General features: G+C 39.4%; 1 pseudogene; it reads right to left on the bottom strand.

Annotated features, from left to right (window-relative positions):
* Positions 1-1,516: 1,516 nt before the first annotated feature.
* Positions 1,517-14,118, bottom strand: LOC135673906 (NEP1-interacting protein 1-like; annotated as a pseudogene).
* Between the last annotated feature and the right edge of the window lie 462 nt (positions 14,119-14,580).

Here is a 14,580-nt window from a genome sequence, read left to right as displayed (position 1 = left end):
ATAATTGAGCTTATAGCCTCTAGTATAACTAATCATGATTTTGAAGTGCTTAATCATTATTTATGGAGATACATTCCCTGATTCATTATGGTGAAAGCCATTTATCAGTCTTCAAAACAGGGACATTATGCACTTGAGGGCTTCATGTCAATTAGATCAATGGGCTAACATACATAATATGATGGTTTTATTGTTGTCATGAATCAGGTTAAAGAGAGCTTGCTGGCTCCAGTTCTTTGTTCATGTTCAGTCAAAGAAGAAAATTTGTTCCTTGGGATGTCAAGAATTAAAGTCCCCCCATTACCATCCTTCAGCTCTTGGTTGGTTCAAACTTTAAACGTAAGTCATAAGTTTAAGCATTGTAGTGTGAGTTAAGATCCTCTATTTCAATGAATGTTTCCAATGAGGCATACAGCTGCATCGTAATGACATCCACCCTTGAGGGTTGGGTGGATCTGACTGGAAATTGAGATTATCATCCTTATTATGTTTAAAGCATGATTGTAGCTAATTCTTTTAGCATCAAGAAGACTTGTGCTTGAAATTGTTTGAGTCCACTGGTGGAATTCAACCAGTAGCAGAAGTGAAGAAATCATTTATTTCAATGGAAGATTGTTTTACTCGACACCAAAGACAGGAATGAGTGGCTCGAAGCAACTCGAGAGACCTGGAAGAAAAGCTTTTCACCTTGAAAATGACACTAGAGGACTGAGACATGGAAGGATATTGTGATGGTTTTATATATGCTTGGTAACTAGTCAATGTTTTATTGTTATACAGTGAAATGTTCTCATTAAACAATTAAATCTCATGGACTTTGAGAAGTATGAGCATATAAATCAATCTGTTGTACCAACTCTCAGATTGCATATAGTCATGCTGTACCATGTGCATTAAAGAGCTGCACTTTGTCTGTAAATCCAAATCCAAATCCAAATTTGAAGATCCGGATTTCTACGGAAATGACTTTGGTTAATGCTCAGGACTGTGGTTGAAAAACCCAGTACAGATCAATCAATCAAAAGGGGATTCTCACAGGCAAAAGTACCAGTTAGCCAGACTTGGACCCTGTTAATGATATGTAAAACTGATGTTAGAAGGTTGATCTGTCTGCCAATTATGAAGTATTAATATGCACCAATCCAAGTAGCTTATATCTCCTTTGTTAACCAAATGATCTATTCATCAACGAAGAAATTTACCGAGCTGGAAAAACTTGATGGAATTTCTGAAACTTCAAGCAATTCTGATGAAAAATGCTCAAACTCCAACGAAGCAGCAGGTCACAGTTTTACAACCTCGGAGCAAATGCAATGTATGACTCGTACTCTTCTCTCTCACGTTTGCAGTTTTCCTCGTTATAAACTAAATTGGACTGGAGAAAAAAGATTCGATTGCATATTCCACAAGGATCAAGGCCAAGTAAAGAAGCATGTAGCTACAGATAAGAAAAATAAAAAGGTCGAGGAAACTTTATATATACTTCAACTTGGATTTACGGAGGAAAGGGGTGTGTCTATATGTCTCTCCTACACAGCGGACAAGAGCCATGCCTGACGAGCCAGCAGCTATCAATGCATGGCGACTGGAACATATGCTGACAGTTGGGCAACTTCCTCACCATTTCTCCAGTTTGGAAGTCCTGAAACCGCAGTGATTCCAGTGTTAATCACCACTGCAGCTCTCGAGCTTCAAGTATGATATAACACTTTCGACCAGCAGCAGAATCCACCTGCAGACAAGACCGAGCAGCAGATTTTATCCCCCTGCAGCGTCGACATTGTCTTCAGCAGCAATCTTAACCTTCGGAAGTTTCTCCACTGCATCGATCGACAGTCCTCTGACGCCCCCGCCGATCTCGAAGAAATCAGCACTCTCCATGAAGTGGAAACTGAGAGCACTCATCTGCATTCCAAGGTCATGTACTGGATAAACCACCTCGGAGGGCCAGTTTCAGTGTCTATGTATGATATCTGCAGCTCAGATATATCAAGATACCTGACTCTGGATTGCACTCTGCACTGTTGTTCCAATTACTATTAGATTATATGATCCTATTTAATTAAGTAAGATATATTAAATTAAATAATATATATTATAAATATGACTGAATTCTATTCTGATAATAGTTATTAATCAATAAAAAAGAAGTTCAATTAAAGTAGGATTCCTTAGAAGATAATATTAATGGGAGGAATTCTTTTAATAATTTATCTTAAACCATTTGCTCTCATCTATAGGACATCTACGGACTAAAAAAATAGCATCTCAGCGATTTAGTATGCTAACAATTATATCCAGCTGCAACAGTAAAGTTAGAGTTCACTTGAAAACGAAGAGTTATTCGAGTTGATTGGTTCTTGTGAGTAGTGTCACTCGGAGTGTCATTCAGACTTACCACGTAGAGAATGCTCCAGATCCCTGATTCCCTGGAGTTCCATAGATCGAGAGATGATTCGACTACTTCAATGGAGAAGACAGCCCCAGAAGTAGCTCCAATTCCAGCTCCTCGCAGCAAACCGCTCTCGGTCGCTAGGCCTATCAGAGCTCCAGTGATGGCCCCTACCACAGAACCAACTACGCAAGAAAGGAAGAAGCATTCTTCAGTTCACTGCAAGTATATTGACAATCAAAGAGAATATATCTTGATTTCTACTCTAAGAGTTTACACTATTGATGAGATAACCAGGTCATGTAGAGACCAGCAGTGGACACGGAACAAGTAGCGATGACAGTGTCAAAAGAGTAAGAAACAGAGGAAACATGAATGGGGGACAGGATCACAACACAAACAACAAACCTATCGAAAAGACACAGGTGACTATGGCACAAACTACTCTGCAAAACATACGAGAAAACGTGCAGCTGTATCCCCCGGTTATCTGCTATCATGCCCTCGTAAGATTGAGCTTCTGTCAAAAATATTGATCTTGGCCTGATACAATGAAAATAGTTTGCATGTGAGAGGCTTCGTGAATGAGTCTGCTAGTTGATCAACCGTATGTACGTGACTAATACGTAGTTAATGTCTAACAACTTGATCTCGTATGAAGTGGAAGTTGATGGTAATGTGTTTCATGCATGAGTAGAACACTGGATTGGTGCATAGGTAGGTAGCTCCAACTTAAGTTCCTTGAGCAGATTCATGACTCAATTGAGTTTTGCAATAACAGTGGTGATGACATGGTATTCAGCTTTAGTTATAGACTGTGTGACTGTGTTTTACTTTTTGGAACTCCAACTAATTAAATTAGCTCTAAGGAAGATAATATACCATGATGTGAATATTCTATCATCAAAGTTCCCTACCCAATCAATATCGACAAAGCCATGGAGATGAAGTGGGTAGTGTTTGCGGAGGAAGAGGCCATGATTGAGAGTCCCTTTAGGATATTGTAAAATTCATTTGATTATAGACCAATGTGTAGTAGATGGCTGATGCATGAATTGTGATAATTTATTGATTGCAAATGAGATATCTGGATAGGTGAGAGCTAATTATTATAAGGAGCCAAGTACTTGTCGGTATTGAGTAGAGTCCATAACAGGGCTTCCATCACATAATTTGAGTGATTCACTAGTAGAGAGGGGAGTTATAATCTTTTTTGCATCCTACATATTTGTCTTTGATAATAAATTTTGAACATACTTTTTTTGTGAAAGAAAAAAACCTGAAGATGTAAATGTTGCTTCCACTTCCAAAAAATAGCTTAAGGTTCCTAAATGTTTAAGGGAGAATCAATTGGCCAATTACTTTAGGAATGCTTGAATCTCTAAAGAATTATTACCCATAATAATAATATCATCCACATACACTACAAGATATATTATGCCTTTATTTTGTTGCCATAGGAATAACGAGGTATCAGACTTGGAGTTGATGAAGCCAGTTGATGTCAGAAATGAGTCATGTTTAGTATACCAAGCTCTTGGAGCTTGACGAAGTCCATAAATAGCTTTGTGTAGTTTACAAACATGCCCTGGATACTAAGGATGAACAAATTTAGGAGGTTGCTACATAAAGATATCTTCAGTTAGAGTCTCTTGTAAAAAGACATTGTTGACATCTAGTTGTCAAAAGTGCCAACCTTTTAAGATGACCAAACTTAAGATAAGTCGGCTTGTTGTGGGTTTAACAATGGGACTAAATGTCGCTGTGAAGTTAACACCAGATTGTTAATGAAACATTTTAGCTACTAGACGTGTTTTATATCTAGCAATGGATTCGTTAATTCGAAAAACCCATTTACACCTGATGATATTTTATGTGTGATAAAAAGATACTAGAATCCATGTAGAGTTATGAAGGAGGGTATTATATTCGTCATACATGGCTTTATGTTAGTATGGAGATTTTTGAACTTGAGTAATTGTGGTGGGTTCACTAGCCTTAGGGAATGGTTTTGTTATACCATGTAGGTCAAGGATTTGACGTAGATTGAAAATACCACTTTTGGATCATGTTATCATTGGATGTCTAAGGTCTATAGAAGTGGTAGGTTGTGTTGTTGATATTGTCGGTGGAGAGTCACTAACATGGGCCGGGCCAGCCAGCGACACTTTAATGTCATTGGGTCTAGGAGAATGTTGCTAGTCATAGGTGCCTTGCAAGCCAATCACATGAGTGATGGCACGTGTGACTTGATATGCAATCTTTTTGCTTATTATTATTATTTAATATTTTATCATTTTATATTGTCTATTGCATGAATATATTATGCTATTCATGAATCTACACAATGAGAATCGGATCATGATGAGATCATGATAATGAGACTAATTCACCTTTAAACACAGACCCTGAATAATCTCGATCATAGGTTACTTGAGAGGGACATCGAGATAATCGGATAGACTAGTGTATTATATACCCATCCATATGATGGAGACAACTGGTCTTATAACTGCTTGTGTAGGGACACTAGGGCTACAATACAAGTGCTCATTGGAGAATGGGTTCACTAATTGATCCGCTTACGGAATGCTAGATAGTTGATGATGCTTTATTGTTAGATAGCAATTCCATAATCCTAGTTATGTATCTGGTCCTTAGACTTGAGACACCAAGGATATTCTTTATGAGTATTTCAATATTTTATACTAGACTTATAGGTTTTGAAGTTTCAGATCTAGTACAACCAATCATCGGGAGTGGTAGCCAACCTTACGAGAGCTATTTAGTATCGATAGAGGATCATCCACTCCTGGTGTTATGAGAGGAATATCTCATGTATTCTTGCTCAGACAAATCCCTGGCTAGGGTCATTTGGATTGAGAGAGAAAGAGTTCTTCGAGAGAATCTAATTAGAGCAATACTCGAGTAGAAATTATATAAGCCTAACAACACCATGCCTGCTTAGTATACCGTCTCTAGGATTTTAGATGGATGAGGGACTATAGATACACAGTAACTAAGGATAAATAGGTCTAATAGATTGAATTCCCTTGTATCGTTTGGGGACTACGACGTAGTGGCCTAGTACGTCCGTAGTCGATGAGTCGAGTGAATTATTATTGAGATAATAATTCATGAAGCCAAAAGAAGTTCTGATATGTATGACTCATAACCAGCTTGATATTGGGCCTAGAGGGTCATACACATATGGTAGGCATTGCAATAAGTAGAGGTTCCGATCTGAGATATTCGCTAGAGCCCCTATCTTATTGGATATCCAATAAGCCCTTAAATTATTGGATTATATGGATGAGATCCAATAAGAGTTAATAAAATATTATTGGGTAGAGACCCACTAATCTAAGAGATTTGGGTAGTTGGATAAAGATCTAGTATCCAATATGGTAGGATCTATTGGAGTTAAGTTGACAAGGGGCCTTTATAAATATGAGGGAACCAAATACCCATAGGCTAAGGGTTCTTTTTGGCTACCTCATCCTATTCTCCTCTCCCCCTCCCCTCCTCATACTGCAGCCCTTATCATGGGCATGTGGATAGCAAGAAGGAGCAATCTCTTTTTGATTGCATGGTGTGCTCGAGAAAGAGTTTTGGGCAGCGATTTGAGGAGCATCTTCGCAGCTCCTACCATGTGGATTATCGCTAAAGAGGAGAATAGTTGACCTCCTTTATCCTCTCCCACAGATTTGTAGGTTTTTAGAAATATACGATCTTCCTAGGTAATTCTCTCATACATAGTTTTTTGGTTTCGCGGGTTTTTGCGCATCAACTTTTACACGATGATGAAACCTTCTTTTCTTCGGGAATTCTGGGATTTTATTTTTCTATTCTTCCACTACGCATGTGATGGCACCCTAGATTTTCCAACAAAGGTAAAGCTAGTGGTGGTGTTGCCGAGGGCATTACTTCATCAATAGAGGAGACTTGTGATGAAGAGAGTGAATAAATAATTGAGGGAGTGAGGAGCTATTGAACTGGAGTAACAATAGTGTGCGGATCTTGAGAGTAAGGACTGGACGATCTTATGGGAGGCTCGTGTAATGGGACTAGAGAGATACTCTAGTGATATATGTTTGTCAGAGTAGCTTGCACGGTAGGATACTCATGGTTTTAAAAGGGAAAATTAGACTTCACCAAAATAACGTGACGTGATATAAAGACTTTTTAATTTTGGAGTTCGTAGCATTGAAAAACATTATGTTCAAGAGAGTATCCTATAAAAATTACAATGCTTAGATTTTGTTATTAGCTTACGTGAGGCATAAGGACGTAACCATGGATAATATAGACAGCCAAAGACTTTGAGTTTTTGAAAGTTTGGAAGCTTATGGAATTTTTTTAAAATAATGACTAGTATTGTAGGACTAGAGTGAGTATATAATTAATGAGATAAACTACAGTTTCGAAAGCTACTGCCCAAACGTTGGTGGTATGTATTCTTGATATAGAAGTGTGAGACAAGTTTTAACTATATATCGATGTTTGCATTTGGCAGAGCCAATTAATTAGGAAGTATATAGGGGTGACTTGAAGTGTTATATACTGTAAGCTGAGAGGCAGGATGTGAGGGCTTGATATTCACCTCTGCTATCAAAGTAAACTATTCTAATTGAAGACTGAAAGAAATTCTCGACCAACTTTCTAAAGTTGGTAAAAATTGTTGAAAATTCATATTTATAGTGGAAAGAATATAACCATGCGTATTTAGTGAAATAGTCTACAAAAATGATATAAAATCTAAACTTATCAAAAGAAGGGGTTGGGATAAGGCCCCAAACATTGGTATAAATAATTTCAAATGACTTAGAGCAAGATATGGATTATGTTCCAAAAGATAGTTTATAACTTTTATTGCTAAGACAAGTATCACAATTAGTTCTAATGTTACTAATTTTAAAAGTAGAAAGAGAATAATGAGAAAATATCTTTTGTTGGATAAAAGATAAGGGATGACTAAACGATAATGCCACACATCAAATGGAGTTGTAACTAAAGAGTGAATAGTGGGCTAGGTTATTTGTGAAGCTAACGACCACTCATAAATATTGTCTTTATTCTAGCCTTGGACTAAGGATGCTCCATACTCAAATCCTTAACAAGAAAAAAGTTAAAAAAGAATTCAATTGAGATATTATTTTATTTATAGAATTAAGAAATAAAAATGAGATTTCATTTAATGTGAGGTGCATACAAAATACTATTAAGTGTAAAAGTTGTGGTAAGTGAATTAAGCGTTATAGAACTAATATGAGTAATGAGAATTACTTTACCATCATTGATGATGATATCTTTATTTCCACCATAGTGGTTGTTGATGGACAAGTTCTGAAGATTAGAGATAATGTGATGAGAGGCACCAAAGTCCACAATCCAATTAGGTTGACTTTTAATTAGAGTACTTATGAGATTTTCTTAAGGCCACCATGATGGAGCAGGGAGTTTGGGTTGAGACTGATAGACTTTCGCGGAGTGTCCAACTTTATCACACAGTTGGCAAACAACTCTTTGTTAGCTTGTGAGGTTAGGACGCTAAGGCTGATGATTATTGAAGTTGTCATCTTGATAATTATGATTGAAATGTTGATGATGTGGACGAGGGGGGTTTGTTTGGGACCCATAGGGTCAAGAGGCAGTTTAGCCATACCTTTGTTGATGTGCTTATTATATTGGTTGCTCTTCCTCTTGGATTTTTAACTTGAGCTGTGATGGTTAGTCTAGGCAACCTGTCCTCGTGCTTCAAATATATCTCATAGTTAGTCAACTTGTCATAAAATTCTTCGAATGATATTGGTGAATCAAGTGCCCAAATTGTTGCTGCCAATTCCTTGTACTCATCTCCTAGGCCATTAAGGGTATGGACTAGAACTTCTTCATCACTGAGGGAATGACCTATAAAAGCCAAGTCATCGATGATAACTTTGATATTTTGTAGATAATCAGTAATAGCACTTCCCGCTTGTTTTGTTTTCATTAAATTTGATAGGAGACTAAGCATACGAGTATGTGAGCGATTTGCTAAGGTAGTTTATAACTTGTACCATGCTTCTGTAGTAGTCGTACATAAATATATCAGTGGGGCGATGAACCTAGTAACTAAGACTTGAATAGCTTGGATGATGAGATGGTTTTAGCATAACTATAGTTTGTGGGCTAGATTTAGTACTAGACTGGGTTATCTTGAGATGTTGATCATTGCTGGTGGACAATGGAGAGAGTCATCGATGTAGCCTAGTAGATCATATCCAAATAGGAGATTAGAAATTTATGCATACCAAGATGCATAGTTGCTGCTTTTAGATAATTTGAAGAGAATGAGTGTTGCAGCATTGATGGTGATCAGGCCTGTATATTAAGAAATGCTATGGTTCCCTACGGGAACAATAACTGGAGTGTTAGAGGTAGACGATAAAGACATTTTGAGGATATGTATATGAGGGAGCAAGTTGGGAGTTGTCAGTTGTAGGAGGGTGGACAGTGACGACGAGGTGCAGTGCTTCTTCCTGGGGCATGGTTGCGGAGGTATGCCGAGATAGAGGAGGAAGCCCAGGACGATGTAGATGGATTAGTCAAAGTAGGTCTCTTCAGATACTAGGTAGCAGTCGCTGAATCTGGGTGCAGCACAAGGAGCGAAAGACTATGGGTAGGAGTGTCAATTACTAGAGCTGCGACACCTTGATGATGCACCTCGATATGCTTTGGTGTGGGTTGTAGCGTGTTAAAGGATGAGATGGCTGCAGCAGGTGCCATCACTGGCAGATGAGGGGGTGGTCATTGTGTGGACACCGGTGAGCGCTGTGCAAATCGGGCCTAGCGATCGCTATTGATGGAGAGGTGGGTGTAGGCTACTGATAACCGAGAGATTTCCTCAACTGCATAGCATATGAGATTTCCTCAACTACATGAGGAAATCTCTCTGCTCAGTTAAAGAAATATTCTCTTTCACCATGTATAAATAGACTTCATATGATGCTAATTGAAACGTACTTTTCTCTTTACCTTTACAATTTTATTCTTCATTCTCTCATTTTATCATGGTATCAAAGCCGCTTGCCCAGAGCAAGCTCTCTTCTCGCTGTTGACTCATCACTGTTGCTTCTCCACCTCTAACGGCAAAAGAAAAGGCTATCTACCACTGCTTTTCCATCGTCAGGCCATCGGTGCGATAAATATTTCCTCCTCGGTGGTGGAAACTATCTTCTCCACTACCACTTTGTGCCAACATCTGTTCCCTTCTGCTATGGCGTCTCTAGTGCTAGCTCACCAGCACTACCCCACCTTTCTTCCTCGCTGTTTGTTAGCGCATCCCTCTCTCTCTATCTAAAATAAATTACTTTCTCGTTATTATCTTCCTACTCTTACAAATAATAGCATTCTTACTTCTTGTGATGCTTGTCTTAGTAATAAAAGTCATAGACTCCCTTTTGGCATTTCCTCCATATCATGTTCTACACCATTTGAAATTATCTATACTGATGTTTGGAGACCTACTCCCATCACTTCTTTTGATAAGTTTAGATTTTATGTTATTTTTATAGACTATTTTACTAAGTACACATGGATATACCCTCTTCGTTATAAATCAGAAGTTTCTACAATCTTCACCCACTTTAAAAAGCTGGTTGAAAACTTCTTTCAATCTATAATTAAAACAGTCTACTCTGATGGTGGAGGTGAATATCAAGCCCTCACTTCCTACCTCTCAACTTGTGGCATCCAACACCTTAAGTCACCCCCATACACTCCTCAACTAGTTGGCTCTGCTGAACGCAAACGTCAACATATCGTAGAAACTAGTCTCACACTTCTATATCAAGCCTCCATGTCAGCAACCTTTTGGTCTGCCATATTTCAAACTGTCGTCTACCTTATTAATCGTCTGCTTACTCCAGTTCTCCAATACCAGTCTCCATTTAAAAAATTATTCTTCAAATCCCTAAACCTTCAAAAACTCAGAATATTTGGTTGTTTATGTTATCTGTGGCTATGTCCCTATGCCCCATACAAGATAGCGCCACGATTTAAACCTTTCATCTTTATAGGATATTCTCTTGAACATAATGTCTTTCGGTGCTATGAACCAAAAACTCAAAAAGTCTTTATTTCACGTCATGTTGTTGTTGTGGAGTCTACCTTTCCATTTCAAAACAATGAGTCTTTTACCATGCAGGCCACTCCAACAAATATACATCACTAGAGTATACCATCGATCCCCTCAAACGAACCTCTTTCCACACCATTCAGTCCTTTTTTTAAAGATCCACACTCCTTTGTTCTCCCGGTTCAACAGCTTCCCACTCCCTCCATTCCTTCTCATCTTCCTTCTTCACAAGCCTCCCCTACTACTGATATAATATCCTCAACATCATAACAATCTTCTTTACCTGGTGCCACTGATGTATATCAGCATATCTCAACCCCTATCGATGCCTCTCCACCACTCATACGAATAACACAACTTCCAGTTCCTAGACATCCAATGATAACACGCTCAAAAAGTGGTATCTTTAAACCATGTCAGGTTCTTGACCTGCATGCTATCACCAAATCCTCTCCCGAGACTAGTGAACCCACCACAATTACTCAAGCCCAAAAATCTCCTCACTAGCGTAAAGCCATGTGTGAAGAATATGATGCTCTTCTCCATAACTCGACATGGACTCTTGTACCTTTTCATCCTACACAAAACATCATCGGTGTAAATGGGTCTTTCGAATTAAGCGGAACCCCGACGGGTCCGTTGTTCGATATAAAGCACAATTAGTAGCCAAAGGGTTTCATCAATGACTTAGAGTTGACTTCACAAAGACTTTTAGTCCTGTAGTTAAACCCACAACAATTCGTCTTATTCGAAGTTTGGCCATCTCTAGAGGCTGGCACTTACGACAAATGGACGTTAACAATGCCTTTTTATAGGGGACTCTAACTGAAGATATCTTTATGCAGCAACCCCTTGGCTTTGTTCACCATCAGTATCCGAGACATGTCTGCAAATTACCAAAAGCCATTTATGGACTCCGTCAAGCTCCAAGAGCTTGGTATACTGAACTTGGATCATTTTTTATATCAATTGGCTTCATCAACTCCAAGTCTGATACCTCTTTATTCCTCCGACAACAACATGGAAATATAATATATCTACTAGTATATGTAGATGATATTATTGTTATAGGTAATGATCCCTTAGAGATTCAGACATTTTTAAAGCAATTGGCTAATCGATTCTCCCTCATAGATTTAGGACCCTTGAGCTATTTTCTGGGAATTGAAGCAACATTTACATCCTCAGGTCTCCTCCTCTCACAGAGAAAGTATATTCAAGACTTATTATCAAAGACAAATATGCAGGATGCGAAAGAAGTTGCTACTCCTCTCTCTACTAGTGAATCACTCAAATTATGTGATGGCAGCCCTATCACAGACTCAACTCAATACCGACAAATACTTGGCTCCTTACAGTACTTGGCTCTCACCCGTCCAGATATCTCATTTGCAGTCAATAAATTTTCTCAATACACGCACCAGCCTTCTGCTATGCATTGGTCTGCGGTTAAACGAATTTTGCGGTATCTTAAAGGAACCCTTAATCATGGTCTCTTTCGCTGTAAAACCACTCAACTTCATCTCCATGCCTTTACTGATGCTGATTAGGCAGGAAACTTTGATGATAGAACCTCCACATCAAAGTATGTCATCTTTCTTGAGTCTAATCCAATCAGTTGGAGTTTTAAGAAGCAAAAGATAGTGGCCCGGTCTATAACTGAAGCTGAATATTGTGCTATTACTACCGCTACTGCTGAACTCAATTGGGTCATAAATCTCCTTAAGGAACTCAAAGTCAGCTCTACCCATACCCGTACAATATATTATGATAATGTTGGAGCTACCTACTTATGTGTCAATCCAGTGTTCCACTCACGCATGAAACATATTACCATCGACTTTCACTTCATGTGAGATCAAGTTGTCAGACATCAATTTCATGTCTCTCATGTTCATATGGCTAATCAACTAGTAGACTCACTCACGAAGCCTCTAGCCCGTAAACTATTTTTGTTATATCGGTTCAAGATCGGTATCCTTGATAGGAGCTCGATCTTGCGGGGGCATGATAACCGAGAGAATTCCTCTAATAACAGAGAGATTTCCTCTAATAACAAAGAGATTTCCTCAACTGCATAGCGGATGAGATTTCCTCAACCGCATAAGGAAATCTCTCTGCTCAGTTAAAGAAATATTCTCTTTCACCATGTATAAATAGACTTCATATGATGCTAATTGAAACGTGCTTTTCTCTTTACCTGTACAATTTCATTCTTCATTCTCTCATTTTATCAGCTACTGCAATGGGGGAAGAGGAAGGCATGATAGATGACAAGGAATGATTGTGGATCTCCGAGGACAAGGCAGCGGGTGCTTGGCCTCCTACTATACAACTACTGAGAAGAAACAGTGGACACTTCGTCCATATCTCCTACAACTCTTGCTATTGAGGGTGATGGAGAAAGGCACAACAAAAGCAAAGGAGAAGATGTTTTGGCAACGATGGTAGCAGATCAATGATATCCTAGTGTTGAAGGTACTCTGCAACTAGGCAAGGGGGCCAACTCTACACTTGGTGCAGAGATAAGCGTTCGACGTAGAGTTAGAGATGCATATTAGTGCCCCGCTAAGGGAAAGGGATTATGCTTGTGTGAAGAGCGATCACGCTAGAGGCGTCATAGTAGGAAGATCAATGGAGAAGGAGCAACTCTTCTATAGGTAGGGAACCACTGTAGCTCTACTAGTGAGGTATAATAGAGAGGCTTCACTAATAAAGAGCCCTTAATGAGGGGCTACAGTGACAGCAGCAGATCAGTAGAGGAGGCAAGGGAAGTTTGTCAAAGTTTTTCGGAATGGAAAGAGAGAGAAGAAGAGCACGGTGGAGAGGTAGAACCGATGCACAAGGAGCCGCAAGAAGGTGTCAAGAGAGAGCTCCTCTACTGGAGGAAGAGCCTCGAGGGATAAGGGAAGAGGCTGATAAGCAGATAAGATTTCCTCAAGGCAGTTAAGGAAAAATCTCTAAGCAGTTGAGAAAAATCGTCCATGCTGAATGTATATAACCTCCATGCTGAGTGTGTATAAATAGCTATCAAGAGCTTACTATCAAAATGAACTAGGCAATTACATCTTATACATTTCATAGTTTCTTCTATAATTTCTATCTTTCTATATTATTTGTTTAATTTTTATCATGGTATCAGAGCCTTCTTCCTTGCGGATGTAGGTAGCTCTGCCGAAGCCTTCTACTGCTCCTCTTTTCTATTCAGTTGGAAAGGGCAGTGCTGCTGCTTACCTCTCCTCCGATGTCGCTGCTTCTTGTTCCGGAGTCAGAGACTGCTCGGCCACCTCCTACTCTCACAAGAACCTCGCCTACACTACCGTGGTGGTCGTCGTCCTTGCAACTACTCCTCGGCCAGCGACCTCTCCTCCTCGTTCCCATATCTCACTCGAGCGCGAAGTGCTGCTGCCGCCATCCTTATCGCCACAGCCATCACTGCCTTCCTGCGGCAACAGGAACGATTGCAGTTTTTACAGCTTCCATCTGCAGCTGCTTCCATCTGCCGCGACAATTTCTCTGCAACTGTAACTACTGCAGATTTTTTTTTTTTTTCTTTTCACCTAATCACTGCAGATTTCTTGCTCATTGCTGCAGCTTCCTCGCCCATCTCCGCAGCCTCCTTTGTAGTGCATCACTATAGCCTCCACCACAGTGCATCGCTGCATCACTGTAGCCTCCTCTACAGTATCGCTGGAGCCTCCTCTGCAGTTCATCGTTGCAGCCTCCTTTGCAGCGCATCGATTTGCTTTTCTCCTCCTCCCTCCCTCCAATATCTTTACATCTTTTGTAAAGATCACTTAAACCATTACAAAATATTTGGGCTGTCTTCATTTTCCTCTTCCGATATTCCTGTCCCTATTTCTGCAGGGACTCTAAGCACTTCTCAAAGTCTTATCACCATCAATGTTGCAGCACTCATTCCCTTCAAATTATCCAAAGGCAGCAACTATGCATCTTAGCGGGCACAACTTTCTAATATTCTATTTGGCTATGATCTCCTAGGTTACGTTGATGGCTCTCTCTAGTGTCCACTTGAAATGATCAACATCCCAGGTGAACCCAGTCTAAT

Source organism: Musa acuminata, chromosome BXJ1-5, assembly GCF_036884655.1.
Source record: "Musa acuminata AAA Group cultivar baxijiao chromosome BXJ1-5, Cavendish_Baxijiao_AAA, whole genome shotgun sequence".
In the NCBI taxonomy this organism is placed as follows: Eukaryota; Viridiplantae; Streptophyta; class Magnoliopsida; order Zingiberales; family Musaceae; genus Musa; species Musa acuminata.
This window is presented reverse-complemented; position numbering and strand designations above follow the sequence as displayed.